The 19040-nt window shown below is 42.1% G+C and overlaps 1 long non-coding RNA gene across 1 annotated transcript; it reads left to right on the top strand.

Moving 5' to 3' along the window:
• LOC110260804 lies at positions 222 to 16956 on the top strand. Its single transcript, XR_002344275.1, has 3 exons — positions 222 to 5153; positions 5755 to 5922; positions 14537 to 16956. It is a non-coding gene; the product is annotated as an uncharacterized LOC110260804 (long non-coding RNA).

Here is a 19040-nt window from a genome sequence, read left to right as displayed (position 1 = left end):
GTCCTCTGACATAGGGAAGTTTCTGGGCTAGGGGTCAAAGTGAAGCTGCAGCTGCAGGCCTGTGCTACCTCCGTGGCAACATTAGATCTGACCTACATGTGTGACCTCTGCCACATCTTGCTGCAACACTGGATCTTTAAGCCAGGGATCAAACCTGCATCCTCGCAGAGACGATACAGGTCCTTAACCCACTGAGCGACAATGGGAACTCATGCTTTACAATTCTTGATCATCTTTAAGAACTGACTAAATTCTCTGCTTCTCTGGTAGGCTTCACTGCATTCCCCACCTCCGCCACAGTGAGAGTTCTATCCTGTCTGAGCCCATTGTACCCAATGCCTAGCTCTCCTGTGCCCCATTCTATTGCAACTGATCCCTTTGTAAACTTTAAGCCCCTCCTGTTTAGGAATACTGGTTTGCTGACTGTTTTCCCCAGTAAATCATAATACTCTTATGAGTAAAAAAGTCATAGTTCATCTCTGCCTGGGTTGCCTAGGACAAATTCTGTTCACCTTAAGTACTTAGTAAGCCTGTTTAAAGGAAAGTTTGTCTTTCGATGTTAAGGCCATCACAACATTTAAAATCCATGCAATCAGAGTTCCCTGGTGGCCTAGTGGTTAAGAATTTGGCATTGTCGCTATTTGGCTCAGGTTTGATCCCTGGCCAGGGAACTTCTTAATGGCACGAGCGCAGCCAAAAAAATAAAATCTATGCAACCAAACAGCCTAAGAGGAGCATCAAATGTTGGCTCATGTTCCAAATTTTCCTGTTACCCACAGCCATTATCCTTTTCAAAGAGAAATAATGGATTAATAACATAATCTTTTGAATTGACATGAAACTTTCATTTTCTATTAAAAATTTAAGTACAATGTGTAAAATGGTTACCTTCTAAATGCTGTTTCATATTCTCTCTCTGCGAATTTCCCTGTTCCCACACCTCCAAAAACTCAATCTTTTCCCCCAAAATGTAAATCAGCTAAATTCTAAAATGAAGAACTGATCCCCATTGACTAAGAAAAATTTAGCCCTTTACGCAGAAATGGAAATTCCCTGTTTCCAGAGATTTACAGTCTAAATGGACAGAAATCATCTGGTATCATTTAGTGAGGACCAAGGCATCCCCCGGCTGTGTTAGGTAGAGAGGCTTAATTCAGGATTTCTCAGCTTTGACACCAATGACACTTTGGGCCAGAGAGTTCTTTTCTTGTGGGGTCATCCTGTCCATTGTGAACCATTTAGCCTTATGTTTGGCCTCTCCCCACTTCATGCCGATAGCAGACTCCCAGTTGTGATAACTGCGAATACCTCTAGGTATTGCCACATACCCCCCGGGGTAGGGAGGGTGGAACCACCTTCAGCAGAGAACCACTGCCCTGTGTACATTCGGAAGGCAGATAACATCAGGCTTTAGAGCCAGTCCTACAAGCAGCAAACACCAGCTCTGCCTCTGAGGAGCCATATGCCCTCCTTAACCCCTTCAAGCTTTAGTTTCTTCCTGAAAAATGTAAATGTAATAGGTGCCAGTAAAACCCATTCTCAGTCCTGGAGAGACTAAAGGGGAAAATGAACATGAAATGCTTAGCATAGCACCTGATATATATTACAAGTTTGTAATAGCTAATATTTATGACTATTAGTTACTACCATACATCAAGTATCGATTTTGCTGGAATTAAAATACCACTATTTGTAATCTAACATAAACCCGCATGCAATTGGATTTTTAAAGAGTTCCACACGAGTTGAGGCTCTTAGGGCTTCAAGGTGAACATCAAGAGCTACTGCTGTACAGCTGAAGAAAGCATGCAAAAGTATCAGGCATAGGATTAAAGAGGAAGAAAATTGTTCTAGTTGTAGAAGAGACTCTAATTGTCTCCTAGTACCTGTGGTCCCTTCTTCCCCAATGATAACAACAGCATCATATTTCCCAAACTCCCTCCTAAGTAGGAGGAGGCCGTGTAAATAAAAGCAAGCCTTGTAGGTACAACTGCTGAGCTGTGTCTTTAAAAGTCTGTTCCTTCTTATTCTTTAACCAACCTGCTGCTTAGAATATGCATGGCCACCGCAGACACACCAGTGAGACCAAGTCGTAAGAACCACACCCAAGAGATGATGAAGCAGAAAGCTGGCAGCAGCCTGGGTCCCACATATCTGTAGTGTGGCCCTGCCATTTCAACTCTGAACTGACTACATCTTGACTTTAAAGAGAGAAATGGATGAAGAAAACGTCTGTCTTACTGAAACCGCTATGATTTTGACTTGCTCTTAGTCACAGCCAAACAGATACAATGTTTAGCACTGGCTTAAAACTGTAATACCAAGCAGTCATCCAGCTAGGGTCCAAAATTACTATATGGCTCAATATTTAATAAAATTGCCTCTTAGGATGCCCAGCTCACCCAAAGTGTAGCCCTTGGCCACATGGCTGAAAATTCAAGATATTGTCCTTGCTCCTTTTAGTAAAGAAGTTTGAGCAAAATTAGCTCCAACTCAAACTAGCCAGTTGCAGAAATGGGAGTAAATATAGTTAAATCTGGGGTCGTTTAAGAATTAAAAAGTGAATTGTTTCTGTATCTTAACCAAATCCTTTTTAAAAAGGAATTTTAGACATCGCAGGAAGTAAGTTTGTTTTCAGCCTCCGTCATGTGAGAGTTTTCTGACAGTGGAAACCAGCCTGGCAGCAAAGATCAGATCCAAGGCCTTGCCTTCCTATCAAGCCTCATTTTCTAGATGACCCTGCGGGGAGGGTCATAGGCTGAACCGTGCTCCCCCAAATTTACATGTCGAAGTTCTATTCCCCAGTATGTCAGAATGTGACTAAATTCAGAGATAGGACTAAATTTTAGGAACTAATTAGGTTAAAATAAAGTCTTTGGGATGGGTGCCACTTCAGTAATGCTAGTGTCCTTAGAAGAAGATTAGGCTGTGCGCACACATGCGGAAGACCACGTCAAGACACAGGAAAGAGACCTTGGGCTAGAAGACGAGGAGAGAGGCCCCAGAGGAAATCAACCTGCTGACACCTTGGTCGTGGACTCCCCGCCTCCAGAATGGTGAGGAAATAAACTTCCGTTGTTTAAGCCACCCTCTCTGTGATGCTTCCTGCGGCAGCCCCGGCAAACTCATACAGGCAGGCAGAGCGGTAAGCAGCACACAGGGGTCCGTAAGTAGAAGACAGGATTTAGTTTTTCAAACCATGAGCACATGAATTCTTCAGCTCTGCTTACTCAATGGGGTACTAAGCAGAAACAAATAGACCAGACAGTCACTCGTTTGGCAAGGAAATTGTATTGCCAAAGAAACCACAAGCCTGGCCTGACAAACCTTGTGATCATTCAAGCCCTAAAGCAACCTCTGGAACCCAAACCCTCCACCAGCAGGAAGGAGTCTGAGACAGAGGCCACAGTATCCAGAGCTGGCCTCAGATGTGGTCTGGGAGGATAATGGCAAAAGAGGTCTCCTCCCAGAAAGTCAGAACCAAGAGGCACCGGAGGCCCTCAGCAGGAGACTTACTCCTTCTCAGTGCTTCTTCACTCTGGTCCAGCAGGATTTGGCAACTGCTACAGCCTAATGACTGAGAAGTGTGTGCCTTCTCTCCTTTTCAAAGAGGAGTTTTTACTGTAATTATGATGTTCCTTCTGCTGATGAGATGGGACAGGGAACGTATGGACCTAAAAGAAACTTTCTTCTGACCATAGAAGGGATCAAGCATCACCCAGAGATCCTGAACCATGAGCTTACTGCAATAACGGGACAGGATTTTGAGTTGACTCCTTTGAGAGCGGGGTGAGTGTCCTCTACCTGCGAAACAGAGATCCACAGAGCTGTTTACGTTTCCACCTGGACAGATCATGGTAGAGCGTGTCGGGTGCCTCTACATTTATTTTCCACTTCTTCCTCATTATTAGACATCCACAATGGTATCTGGGTCCACGACTGCTCAAACATTTCTCAGCTTCCCCTACAACTAAGTGCGACTATGTGATAAAGTTCTGACCATGGGAAGTAAGCAGACATGATGTATGTAACTTCTGAGGTGTGTCCTTAAAAGTAGGAAGCCTCCCCCTTCATAGTTTTTTGTCCTGTTTCATGGACTTGAACGTAAGGTCGGTGCTTCATCCACGAGGACGAGAGTCACATACTCAGTTCACCATGTGTGGTGAGGTGGATAGTTGGAAGCAACCTGGGTCCCAGATGACTGACAAGCCATACTTTTGACCTCTGTGGCTATAGTTTTTATATCAAATAGACACACACACACAGTGAAGTTTTGAAGTTAGACGTGATATATATATATATTACTAAAACCAGTGATATTTTGGCATCCCTATTATTCCCAATAGAACCCATAACTCAGCTAATAGACTGATCTTATGTTTCCTTTTGTCTGTGGGCCTGAAAAAATAACAACAGAATAAGAACTAAAGCAGAAAACTATCACATGATTCTTAATTCTACTTCCCCTGACCCCTTGAGGAAATGTGTCATTCATACTCTGCCTCTGTGTATCGCAAATGAGTCTGAGAAAAGCCAAAGAGACAGAGTAGGAAGCTGAATCAAAAATGGGAGAGATGTGACCAAGGCGGGGTGAATGGTTGAGAAGCAGACCGCGGTGACTCGCCTCCCTGCACGCTGTCCTCACAGTGAGTCCAAAGAAAGGATGCTTGAGAAGGACGGAAAAGAAATTCAGAGATGCACATCCTGAAATGGGCTGTGCCGATTTTCCCGACCCTCCAGGTCCATCCGCGTCCACCGATGATTTCAAAGTGAAACGATGACTTCCATGGATTTTAAATGGGATCCGGAGATAACGGAAAGGGAAACAGCATCTTGTTTGAAACGTGCTCCTTGGTGCACACAGGCTCACGCAAGGACCGTGGCTGTCACCCACATGATTCGCACTGCCATTAATGCGCATTGATAAAGTGTTGATAAAGCCACAGCCACCACATTCCACCTTTCAGTGAATCTGCATTCCTGCACATTGTTTAGAAACCATCGTGGGGATAGCACAGCGATTTCTGCAGCAAATAACACGGATCCTCATCCACGACAGACTTGCATAATCGTTTGCATAGACCCCGTGAGCCGAAGCATTTGGAGAAATATTGTTTAGTCCAGCAACGTGGTAACAGTCACTGCATAAATCAGTGAGTGAGTGGTTGTGAGGTTTTGGAGGTAGAAGTAAGCAGAAGAGACCCATGGCCTCTTTTTAGAAGAAATTACCTGAATTCAATCAGAAGTCATTGCAGTGACCCAAATGAACCCACTTCTTGCTCAGGCCTGCTACATTAACCACATTACTTTTTGGCCCTAGCAGCAAGGCTGGTTAGGGCCTAACTTAAATCCCTTCCACATTGTAATTCTCTGCGAAGTGGAATAAATAGCACATGGGCTCCGTCACCTGCTAAACATATGTCATGGGGTGTAAATTCATTTATTTGAACCTTAATATTAAAGGAGTTTCTTGATTTTAAATCATCCGATACCAAAGTATGACTTCAATCCAAAGCAGACATGCCCTGGAGAGTTAAGAGACCTTTTCAAAGACAAAGGAGGCTTCTAACCTGCTCACAATTAGCCATTACATGCTACTAGGGGTTGTTTAATTGGGACTGCCACTCTCAATTAACCAGCGACAAGTGAATAGAAGAATGAGTAATCAGAATTAGGTACACATGTTACCAATTATGTCCATTAGGGAGCGTAATGAAATTGCATGTTTTGCTTTGCTTTTCCTTTCTTCTCTAGCTCCAAGAAGTTATATGAAAAAAAGTAGTGACGGGACCGAGCTCAAGCATAAACTTTTTCCTTCTAAGTGTAAGAAAACCACGTACATCGAAGCTCCTGCAGTTCTTCATCATTTGCTCGGCAGTGGAGCTGATCAGAATTCCCTCCGATGCTCTTCAAGATGTCCAGGTGAGGCTCTTTGTGATTCAGACATATGGCTCTTTTTTTTTTTCAGATTTGTGATTTCTTGATCTAGATAATGGCCCCAGCTTTTCCAACAACTTTCTAACTGAAGGAGTATCACTTACGGTATTAATCAGGGTAATTAATGCTCGCTGCTATGATAGCAAACCCCAAATCTCAATGGCTTAACCCAGGAAAAATGTGTTTCTGCCTCAGATCGCTGTCTCATAGCTGTGCCATCTGGAACGCTGAGGGAAAAAAGAACTGAAGGAAGCAGGCCATCTCTTAAGGTCTTAGTGCAAACATGACACACATGGCACTTCTTCTCACTTTTCATTGGCCACAACTATTCATATAGCTCTAAGCTTAACTGCAAGGGAGCCTGGGAAAAGCAAAGGAGTACATTAATACTTGGTGAGTTCTTACAGCCTCTGACACACCCACCATATTTTTATCTGACTCATCATCTGTAATTCTAGGATACCACCTGCCTCCTCCAGACCACACAGAAAGAACAGATGTTTAGAAAGCACTGGGTCACCCATTAAGTGCTGAGCAGCTCTGGAACAGACAGCTTCCTCTCCCAAACTGTTACTTATACCTAGCTTTTTGCAAAGATTAGATTCCTGAAATTTTGGAAGGGAGCTCATCTGCATAAATCAAATTAGGTTTGGAGGTGTTCCTTTTTAAGTAGCTAGAAATTCACTGTGTGAAACGAGCTATTGTGATCTCTGGCTTCTGAGTCAGATACACACACATAGGTGTTATGGCAAAAGAAAACAGCAATTAGCAGATTGTCCTCATGTTTGCAGTTATAAAGGTTGGATGTTTGTTTGTATAAGTAATATTGTGTGATCCGCTGTTTTCAAAAATGGGGAAAATACCCAAAAAGGAGGCATCTGCTTGACTATTTACAGACACAGACATCATTTCAACATTATACCTTCACACACACACACATACACACACACACACACACACACACACACACACACACAAAGGTGGCTTCCCCATCAAAAAGGAAAAAATAAGGAAATACTATAGATCTTTAAGCTCTTCAAAGAGAAAATGGAAATTTCTGCTAAAGTAATGCCGATTTCAACTAGATATTTGAAAAAGTCCCCAAATATTTAGGCTAGCTTAGAGCCTTTCCCACAGGGAAACTGAGATAGTATATGAACTTGTTGATTGAGGAAGGTTTAGGGTTCTGGAAAGAAGAGCTAATGAGGTACTTAGGAAGGTCGTAATTTCATTTAACAATGGGACTTAGGCTTTGTCATTGTTCACATGCATGGATCTGCTTATTCAAAGTAAAACGAAATCCTAATCAATAAAGAGGTATTGCCCTTCGGTGCAGAGCCCTCATTCAGTCCAAACTGTGATCTTAATTATTGCGCAAGACAGTTTCCTTGAACAGACCTCTGAGTGATAACTAAATAAAGCTTCTATGTAAACCATGCCTCTTAACCTTTCACCCCAGGGCCTATGCCTGAATCCCTTCTTTATTAACCTGGTAGCTCTCTCACCACAGCTATCTCTCAGGTAGTCCCAGCCTTTTGGAATAATCAGTCACCTTAGAGAAAGCAGGAAGTGTTTGCTCAGCCAACGTGGTAGTCTTTGGCTATTTCACCCTCCCCAGGGGATCTTGGCCTCTGTACAGCTATAGCTATGACGAGGCTCTCTGCAATAATTCCAAGGGTTGGACTCTAAATGCTGAAAACCCTTTCATAATTGTACACATAAAACCTGGCAAATAAACTGCCTTTTTAAGTGTAATGGAGTTATTTCTGATCCATTCACCAGGAAGCTGTATGTTACACATTAACTGCCATAGCACTATGGCTTATAGCCATTGGCTCCCTCGGAATCTTCAGTCCAGTACTTTAAAAAAAAAATAAAAAGATTTCTAGACTGTTAAGCTGCGGAGAATATGATTATTCATACGAGAAGAGTTGAGATTTTCTAAGAGTCTTTTTCTCCTGTATTTTCTTTAGAATATGTACATGCTCGTAGACTCTTATCTCACACTCACAGAAAGCTTACAAAGTTCATCTCCAATGGAAAACAGGTCAATAACCCTTCTATAGATAAAGATTTCAAACGGTGAGCAATTATCTGATGAATGTACTTCAATTGCTAATTAAGAATAATTTAATATGCAGAAGTCAGGAGTTTATCTTGCCCACATCACAAAGCCAAGTATCCGTAACTACATAGTTAGGGATATCATGTGTTGATTAAAGTTTATTACAAACAAATGAATCAACAGGAAGATACTGAGATTTTACCACTTACTTAAGGCCACTGAGTTCATAAGTCACAGATATTTAGAGCAGACGTGATCTTGAGGGAGTCTCTAAAAACAACTTCACTTTACAGATGAAAGAGGGGCTTGGGAAAAGAGCAAAATCCAGGCTGGGCTCCTCCAGTCTGATTATACCTGACTCTCCTCCTGCATCCCCCCATTTTCCGGCTTCGCATCCGTAGCAGAGGGTGGTTCTCCGTCTCTGCTTTGGGAAACTGGTAACTAACAAGTTGTCTGAGTGATAAGCATTCATAAGCACGCCTGAAGGAAGCAAGGGCTGTTGGTTTCAAAATAACCAACTGTTATTCATAAGTGTGGAATGACAACTTTTTGCTCATCTGTTGAAATTTAGCTGCCTTAAAATAACAAATATTTTCCACTTGTCCCTAACTCATTCTTGTTAACAGAGACAAATGACTCATTGAGAAATGACTTTTGACAGCTTCCAATTGCCTGGTGGATTTTTATAACTGCATTTTACTGGGTCAAGGAGCAGCCATGTGTAACTCTTTGGGGCCATTATTGGGTATAAACTCTGTGGCAACCGCACTTGCCACATTATTCATTTAATCATTTCAAGGCGAATGCCAGGGAGACCAAAGTTAACAATACTCATAGACAGAATGCCTCGTCACAAGTGGGAAAGAGAATTGTCTGCCCTGTCTCCAAGAAGAACCACGTAAGAGAACATGTAGGTGGACTGGATCAAATCCCTTACCGAAACCACAGCTTAATCCTGAGAGCATAACCTACTGACAAGGAGCCCCTTGCACTTTTATTTCTATTTACAAAAGCTACATATATGCTTCTACAGAATCATACAAAATGGCATCCTCTGAGCCATAGATTCTGGAGCTCTAACATATTATTTCTTTTCTTTCTTTTTTTTTTTTTTTTTGTCTTTTTGCCATTTCTTGGGCGGCTCCCATGGCATATGGAGGTTCCCAGGCTAGGGGTCGAATCAGAGCTGTAGCCGCCAGCCTACACCACAGCTCACGGCAACGCCGGATCCTTAATCCACTGAGCAAGGCCAGGGATTGAACCCGCAACCTCATGGTTCCTAGTCAGATTCGTCAACCACGGAGCCACGACGGGAACTCCTCTAATGTATTATTTCACAGGTGAGGAAAGAGATCAAGAAGTATTCTATGAAGATCATAGAAATGGTTAACAACAGAACTCAAGTGAGAACTCAATCTTCCTGACACCTCCTCTAGCGGGCTTTTTGTTCCATTTATGGTTCACCATAATTCTTATGTTTTTAGGTTTTTATTTTTTCTATTGTAGTTGATTTACATTGTTTTGCAGTTTCTGCTGTGCAGCAAAGTGACCCAGTCATATATATGTGTGTGTGTGTATATGTGTGTGTGTGTGCATGCGTGTGTGTGTGTGTATATATATGTGTATATATATATATATATATATATATTCTCTTTGTGTCACATTACCCTCCATCGCATGTGAGTAGATATAGTTCCCTCTGCTATACAGAAAGATCTCATTGCTTATCCACTCCAGATGCAACAGTTTGCATCTACTAACCCCAAACTCCCAGTCCATCCCAGTCCCTCCCCCGGCCCCTCGGCAACCACAAGTCTGTTCTCCAAATCCATGAGTTTGTTTCTTTTCTGTAGAAATAGTCATTTGTACTGTATATTAGATTCCAGATATGTGATATCATATGGTATCTGTCTCTCTTTCTGACTTACTTCACCTAGTATGAGAGTCTCTAGTTCCATCCATGTTCTTTTTATGGCTGAGTAGTATTCCATTGTGCATATGTACCACATCTTCTTAATCCAGTCATCCGTCAAAGGACATTTAGGTTGTTTCCATGTCTTGGCTATTGTGAATAGTGCTGCCTTGAACAGAGGGGTGCATGTATCTTTTTCAATAAAAGTTTGTCTGGATAGATGCCCAGGAGTGGGATTGCTGGGTCATATGGTAGTTCTGTATTTAGTTTTCCGAGGTACCTCCATACTGTTTTCCATAGTGATTGTATGTGGTTCACCATAATTCTTTAAAACTTTTAACAGGTTCATGTGTTAAAAAGGTCTTGCACGATGACATTTAGATTGCTAGTTATATTCTAATCTAGTTGTTAGTCTATTCCTGATGATTCTCTTCTATATGAAAAATCCTATGGTGGTTTATCACTGTACCTTCTTTCTTTTCTCTTCGTTAAAAACTAGTTTAAAACAGTGACAAAGTTATTACTATGTCCAATTTTTATTAATAATGCCTGACCTAAAATCAAAGGAATAAGAGGGAAATATCTTAAATGTCCGTTTGCAGTGTTTTAATCTCATCATGGTGACCTTTTGGAAACATTGCTTACACTCTCACTTTGAAAATGATTATAGAATCTGTCTAAAGACAAAGAGGGACCTGAATCTAAGGTTAACCTTGAGTTAAAAAGAAAAAGCAGAGGGATAAGATCAAAGGCAAATCCTCCCTCAGGGCTTCAGGAGCTGTTCTCCCCCCACCCCAGGGGAACTGTTCTTTTTCCCAAAATCTAAGCAGTCAGAATAAAGCAAATGTACAGCTCTTTACTCAGCCAGATAGAATCAAAGCCTTACATTCTATGTCCACGGAACAGGAATTTCCACACATTGATAAGGACAGCCTCAATTTGGATTGAGGTCAAGGGAGTCCTTTTTAAGTTTGTTAGAACTTCTGTTAGTTCTGTTTTCTCTCTTTTTTCGTTGTTCATTTCCAGAAAGTAGGTGATTAAGACTATAGTGCTGAAGAAAAACGTCCCACTGAGTCACAAAGCTAAGAATGTCTGTAGTGACGGTGCTAATATAAGTTTTTTTCTGGAGATTTATAGCTGTGCTGATTCACAACTTCCCACCCACGCCGAGGGGATAGGAGAAAAGAGTAGCCTTCTCTTCCAGTTAACTGTAAAATGCATGAATCAAAAAAAAAAAAAAAGAAAAGTCATATGGTTAGTTCAGAGAAGTTGGATTTGTTATATTTACAGAAATGAAGAGTCTCTCAATTAAATGTATTTTACAATGAGTCATTTTCGGATGGGGGAAGATCACATTGTGGGGAGAAGAGAATCCTCCCTCTGGCTTGATATTTTTAAACATCACAAAAGCAAATGCAAACTAATTTGCACAAAGATTCTCCCAATGGGTGAGCTAAACATACAGCCTATGAACCAAAGAATGGAATGGCAGCTGCAAGGAGCCCCAGCAGTAATGAACACTAAGCCACACAGGCTACTTACATGGGTACTGAGCTCGCTCTTTCACAAGCAGAATTTTCTCTCGGGGTAGGGGAAGGGAAACTAACATCTATTTCAGCCTCACTGCGGGCTGTAGCAGAAGTGACCACATATTGGATGTCTTTCCGCCTCAATGTAAGCCTGGGGCTCGCAATTCCCTCAATTCCCTCATATATACAGATAAAAAAGCCCAGCCAGGGGAAGGTGTATTTCCAAGATGTACTCATTACACCAGGTATATTCATTCTACAAATATTGATTGCATATGTTTTCATTGATTTTTTTGGATTATTGATTGAAAGCCCACCTGGAGTCAGGAGAAGTTAAAATACCCTGAGTTCACTTAAAATAAGAAATCTAGCACATGTAACTCAGAGATACGAGGACTAAGGGAAGTATAAATCACCCATTTCCATTTATTGGCTACATCATCAAGGATTAATTATCATGCCTATAGTATATAGAAAAAAACTAGCCAAGACACAGAAACAACCTAAATGTCCATCCACAGATGAATGGATTAAGAAGATGTGGTGCATGTGTATGATGGAATACTACTCAGCCATACAAAAGAATGAAAGAAGGCCACTTGCAGCAACATGGATGCAACTAGAGATTCTCATACTGAGTAAAGTCAGAGAAAGAGAAATGCAAATAGCGTATGACCTCACTTATATGTGGGATGTAAAATGGGACACAAATGATCCCATCTACAGAATGGAAACTGACCACGGACAGGAAAGAACAGACTTGTAGTTGCGGGGGGGGGGGGTAATGAACTCTTACAAACTCTTACATTTAGAATGAATAAGCAGTGGGGTCCTACTGTACAGCACAGGGAACTATGTCTAGTCTCTTGGGGTAGAATATGATGGACGATGGTATGAGAAAAAGAATGTAAAGCTATGTATGACTGGGTCACCATGCTGTACTACTGAAATTGACTCAACACTGTAAATCAACTACACTCTAATAAACAAAAATGAACTAGTTGTTCAGAATCCATATCTGTGTGTGACGTCATCCAACTTTATTCACCATGCATTAAAGCAACCGCTAGCAATATGTAGCAATTTAAGTTAGTTAAAAGCCAATACAACTTAAAATTCGGTGTTTTAGCTCCCTGTCAACTGCTTGACGGCCACATGTGACAAGGAGCTACTGTACTGGCCAGCACTAATTTAGAATACTAGCATCACAGAATGTTCTATTGGACAGGACTGCTGGATTCTAAATATTCTAAATTAGGAAATAAATTTTATGGGCACTCTTGTTTCAGAGTTTTTTGAAAACTCTTGCTTTATGTTTGGATAGCACGTCATGCTTTTTCAAAGACTGGAAAAGACGGTTTCCCTGACCCATGCCGAGATTACTCCCACGCTGTGCTGAAGGGACCACGTGACCCAGGGAGGCTAAAAGGCTGGCCAGGTCATGTCCTAGCACCCAGGGCAGAATCTTAGCCTGCTAGTCCAGCATGTTCGTGGTACAACAGCAGACACTCAGGAGACAACTGTGGCTTGGACTCCCAGCTGTGATACCTACCGGTTGTGTGACATGGTGGAACAAGTGTGGACCTCTGCTGGGCCTCAGTTATCTGCAGAATGAGGGTGACAAGGACAGGATTGCAGAAAGATGCATCCATCCCCCCTCCCCGGCCTCGGCTGACTTGGGGTGCGCTGCAACATTCCTCCTCCTGCAAGCAGGATTATTCTTTTTTTCTTTCTCATCTTAATTTAAATTTTTTTTTCAATGTTACATTCTACAAATAGGCCCAACAGAAGCGGCTCACGATTTCAGAAGCTGATTTTGAGTACGCTGACATTTCCAACTGTTATATATACCCTCCTCCCAGCTGCTATATTTGTGTTACCTCAGGATTATTGTCGAGATGAAGCAAGAGTTTAAATCACACACAAATCTGACATGTAGACGTTCAATAAATGCAAGTTCTCTCTTCACCTTCTTCCTTTAGCCTAACTTTCTTTAAGGCTTCCTGGCACCCACCTGTCACCCAATTGAGAAGCCTAGATCCTGTCCTGCATGGATAAGTGATTAGCCGGCTCATTTTCAATCTGATAGTGTAACACCTGGTTTCCACAAAAGCATATGTTACATACTACATTAGAAAGTAGTAGTAAAATAGATTAATTACTTAAAATTTGTTTTTCAGGAAGCTTTAAGAATGCATCTATTCCATTAATTCCATCTATTCCATCTATTCCATCTATTCCATCAATTATCCTGTTAATGGAGAGGCAATATGCTAAAATGTTTCTTCTATTTGGTTTAGAAAAGCATCATAGAATGACCCTAAAACAGATTGGCCTTCCTAATTATGTTAGGTTTAAGACATTAAACTTAATCTATGTATCTTAAATCAATGATTTTTAGTTCTAGGTCAGCTCTGAATTTTTCAAGCAACTCTATTTTAAGTCCTTAAATACTGGATTGACATAACACAGATCTAAAACCAGGGACTAGAACTCAAGACATCTGGCTCCTTGTCTGATATTTTTTTCTCTTACCAAAACCACTGAATTAAGTGACATTCTCATTACAATAGGCCTGAACACAGTAACCGTATTTCATCCTGCAGAGAATGGTCACATGACCAAACCATAGAGAGCCAACCAATGAAGACCAGGGGAACCCAGGCAGCAGGAGGACAGCAAATTGGATGAAGGCATCTAGCTCCATCCCTCCAGCTCTGTGATTACATCTGTCGCCTTCAGTTTTCTATGAACCTATAGGAAGATATATGGGCTAAATGAAAGCTGATTTTACAGATGGCCAGAAATTAGAAGGAATGGTGTGAATGCTCATGAACAGAATCAGCATTCAAAGAGTCTTCAGTGAATAATAAGCCAAGTCTAACAAAAGAGACGTTTAGTGAAATAAATGTGAGACCCTGCTGCTAGGAGCTGACCTATGTCCCCCCGCCCAAAAAAAATCCATACCTTGAAGCCCTCACCCCCAGCACCTCAGAATGTGACCGTCCTTGGAGATAGTCTTCAGAGAGGTGATTAAGTTGAATGAGGCCATGAGGGTAAAGCTCGAATCCAATCCAACTTGCGTCCTTACAGGAAGAGGAGTTTAGGATACGGACAGTCCACTACGCAGGGGTGACCATGTGAGGACACAGCAAGAAGGTGGCCAAGCCATCCGCAAACCAAGAAGAGAGGCCTCAGAACAAACCAAGCCTGCGGACACCTGGACCTTGGATTTCCAGCCTCCAGAACTGTGAGAAAATACATTTTGTTTTTGCTTTTGTTTTCATTTAAGCTACCCACTCTATACTATTTTTGTTATGACAGCCCTAGCAAACTAATATACTCACCTTTGGGCAACAAACAAATATACCTATTGAGTATAAGCTGGACAATCTTGCTTAACCCTGCACAGTGGCAGGAGAGAGAGGGAGAGGGAGATACTTGCATTCGAAGTAAGCTCTAGGTAATTCCACCGTGTGTTTGATGCCAATACAGAATGAAGGAGTAAAGGTGTCATATTAGAGGCAGCCAGGTGTTGGTGTCAGCCAGGACAGTTTGTTTCAACCCTGTTACTTCCCAGTCGTGTGACCTCGAGCCAGTCCTCTCTTTCTGCGCTTGTGTCCTGATCTGTAAGATGGGAATGGTCCCTCCCTGACAGGTCGAGAGGACCTCAGGAGATACTAAATATCCAGAGCTTTACACCAAGTCTAGCACGGAGAAAACAGTAAAGGAAGGCCACTGTTGTCTATCTTAACAGTCACCCCAGAAGATCGTAACAGATCACTGCCAGAAGATGAGGGTCTAAGCTGCTTAGTGACAATCAGATCACGATCTCATCTGAGTATCAGCTTTGGCTCTTCGAACCCTGCTTGCAGCCACGTGTCTATTAAAGAAGCAAGTAACTGATGGGGGGATTGCATTCAAAGGCCAATGACGAGTGACATATCATCCATGTGGAGAAGACTTTCCAGCTGTGTTTCACTGGGATTAGCCCTACGTTTTTTTATCTTTACTAGTGTTCAGAATAAAGGAATTGGAAAAAAAAGAAAAAACACATAAAAACATGGTGATAATTAAAACAACAGCAAGTACTATTTGAAGGGTCTGTCTGTGTCAAGTGGTGTATATCATCTTTTAATATAATCTTCCCAACTCCCCTTTGAACCGTGTGTCATTGCCAACATGTGACAAGTGAAGAAACCAAAACTGAAACTCATAAAGCCAGTAAGTGGTGGAGGCAGGATTTAAAGCTGGGTGTGTCTGACTCCAAATGATTTTCTCTTCCCCTCCCGTATGCGCAGAGCAAGGGAACGCAAAACAATATCTACTAAGAAAAAATGACTTGGGAACGGATACGAAGTACGTAGTATTGTGTTTAAATGTCGTAAAGTCTGTTATTGAAAATATGGATTGGGTTTCATAGAATCAGTAGAATCAAAACTAGGAACGGGTGTTCTTGCAGTGGCCCAGTGGGTTAAGGATCCAGCATTGCCACAGCTGTGGTGTAGGTCACAGCTCTGGCTTAGATTCAGTCCCTGGCCAGGAAACGTCCATATGCCAAGGGCAGATCCAAAAAACAAAAACAAAAGCAAAACCTGGGAGTGCAAGTTATGGGGGCCAGCATACAGCTCAACATAGAATTTCCTAGTAGAAAAGTCAAAAAATGGAATAGATTTCTTCAAGAATATTCACATAATCGTTTGGCAAGAAAGTTGCAAAAGTTGTCTTCACGTATTGGCTACATGGTTGTAATCAATGACTTTTGAGGTCCCTCTCAGACCTAAAACCATCTATGAATTTCTCTCTACCTGCCAGGGGTGCACAGGTAATAGAAGTACGGAGGCCTCCACTTACTGGAGGCCTAAAATCAGCACTCAGCCTCCAGGCAGACATGTTTGGTCCCAGTCCCAGGAAAACTGGAGTGCGAGGCAGAGAAGGAGGACTAGCCACCGCACGAAGGAACATGGCCTGTCCATTGTTCTGACCGCTGAGCCGTAAATCATGGGCAGAGAAAACAAAGCCAGGTCCCGTCTGAAGCAAGACGTCTCGGCGATAGATTCAAATTCCTGTCTCAGCACCGGCAAGCTGTGTGTCTGTGGCCAGGTTTCATAGTGAATGCTCTCTAAATGTTGGTTTACATTCTTAATATTCCTGAGTATAGATTTTGTCCTAGGATGTGGGGCAGAGCCAAAGGTAATCACATGCTTACCCTTTCTCAGAGGATGATAGGAATACAGAAGTAAGAACTTCGGTAAACCAGGGAGTCTTCTACTTTTAAACTAGAAAATACGAAAAAGCTCCGCTTCTGAGAACTGATACCAACTTATGGAAGTTTCTGAACTTAAGAAAAGTCTTAAGCCTAAACTGTGGTTGAAGTTTCCTGTCATGGTTCTTCCCTTACATGAAATAGTTTATGTGAACAGTTCAGTTCAAGACGCACTTACCAGAAAGTTCCCATTGTGGCTCAGCAGTAATGAACCTGACTAGTATCCATGAGGATGCAGGTTCAATCCCTGGCCTCGCTCAGTGGGTTAAGGATCCGGCGTTGCCGTGAGCTGTAGTGTAGGTTGCAGATACAGCTGGGATGCAGCATTGCTGTGGCTGTGACTGTGGCACAGGCTGACAGCTGTAGCTCTGATTCAACCCCTAGCCTGGGATTCCCATATGCCATGGGTGCGGCCATAACAAGCAAAATAAAATAAATAAATATGCTGTCACCAGGGAGTTCCCATTGTGACTCAGTGGTAACAACCCCAACTAGTACCCATGAGGATGCGGGTTCAATCCCGGGCCTCGCTCAGTGGGTTAAGGCACTGTGGGTAAGCCCGCAGGCTCCACAACCATGTTTTCTGCATTCAAATTCCGCCTGGATCACTCCTAGCTGAGTAATCTTGACAAGTGATTTGAGCTCTCTGGGCCTCGGTTTCCTCACCTGTTAAATGGAGCTAATTGTCGTCCCTACTGCAGAGGATGGTTGTAAGGATTTGTTACCTCACTTACATCAGTGCCTGCCTACGTAGCCAGAGCTACCTATTACAACAGCCCTGGTTATTTGTCAGACCTCACGATGGGCATGAGGCACAGCGATAAATAAAGCAAAGTTTCTCTTCCTAGAAGAGTTTCTCCATCAGTGAAGAAGCCAGATGCAAAAGCAGAATTCCACTAAAATGTGCCAAGTGCAATAATGGCTTCACTGGCTAGAAAGGAGGCAGAGAGGACAGGGAGCTGATTTAACCTGGGAAGACTTCCTGGAGGAGGGAATACCTGAATGAAGTCTTCAAGGATGAGTAGATGGCAAAGTTATGATGGTCTCCTTGGAATCATTGAGCAAAGAACATTTCACTGAAAATGTTGGCAGATGAAACCCTCTCCAAATGTCCTGATTTTTTAAAAAAATAATAATACTGAACCAGCAGATTAAGAGAACTTGCTCCTATCAGTTGAAACATGACAGCTTCCAGCTAGATGTTGCACAATATTTATGTGAATGAATTGCAGTTGAGAAGTTCTGCCCAAATAACTGAAAAAGAAAAAAATCACTTGGAAAACAAGTACTGAAGCTCATATCTTAGAATACTTGACAACGGAAAGATATACAGAAGAAGCTCGTTCAGAAGTGGATAAACACGAAATGACAAATGAAATATGACCCGTGACCATGCCAGTGAACTGAATTCTCTTTAAGGGCAGGGATGACTTATTCTCTTAATACATTTCTTGGCAATAAATGTTTGATTAATTAACACATGAACAAATAGAGTTGAATTACCGGCTTTAAAAAAAATAGTTTATAAATCATCTTTGAAATGAACATTGTAATAGTTACCAATTTTCACTGAGCACTTATTATACGCCAAGCACTGCATTAAGCCTGCACATGGGTTGTCACAATTTTATCTTGGGAAGTCAGTGCTATTTTTATTTACTTATTTGTTTATTTTGGCTTTTTACCATTTCTAGGGCAGCTCCCACGGCATATGGAGGTTCCCAGGCTAAGGGTCTAATCGGAGATGTAGCCCCCAGCCTACACCAGAACCACAGCAACGCAGGATGCAAGCCGCATCTGCAACCTACACCACAGCTCATGGCAACGCCAGATCCTTAACCCACTGAGCAAGGCCAGGGATCGAACCCTCAACCTCATGGTTCCTAGTCAGATTCACTAACCACTGAGCCACAACAGGAACTCCAAGTCAGTACTATTTTTATTTTGACTTTGCAAACTTATTCACCGATGTAACACATTTATTGAGGGACAAATACTTTCAAGCCTCTGTTCTGGGAGCTGTGGATATGGCAGTGGACAAACAAGGTAAAATACTTCCTCTCATGAAGGCCGCATTCCAACGAGGAAGACCAACAGTAAATAATAGAGTATAGCATTATAAGAGGATATAATACGCATATTCTATCATAATGTTCAATATCATCTCACATACATGCCCTATATATCATAACATTATATTGTTTTGCGGTGGGTTTGGGTTCCTCAGGAAATTAGACGCTGGACCCTGAGGAAAGTGAAAGCACCAAGACTGGGCAGAGGGAGAATTTGGGCTGTGATTTAAGCTGGACAGAGTCCCCAGCCAACCCCACA

This window comes from Sus scrofa, chromosome 5 (assembly GCF_000003025.6).
Source record: "Sus scrofa isolate TJ Tabasco breed Duroc chromosome 5, Sscrofa11.1, whole genome shotgun sequence".
Classification (NCBI taxonomy): Eukaryota; Metazoa; Chordata; class Mammalia; order Artiodactyla; family Suidae; genus Sus; species Sus scrofa.
This window is presented reverse-complemented; position numbering and strand designations above follow the sequence as displayed.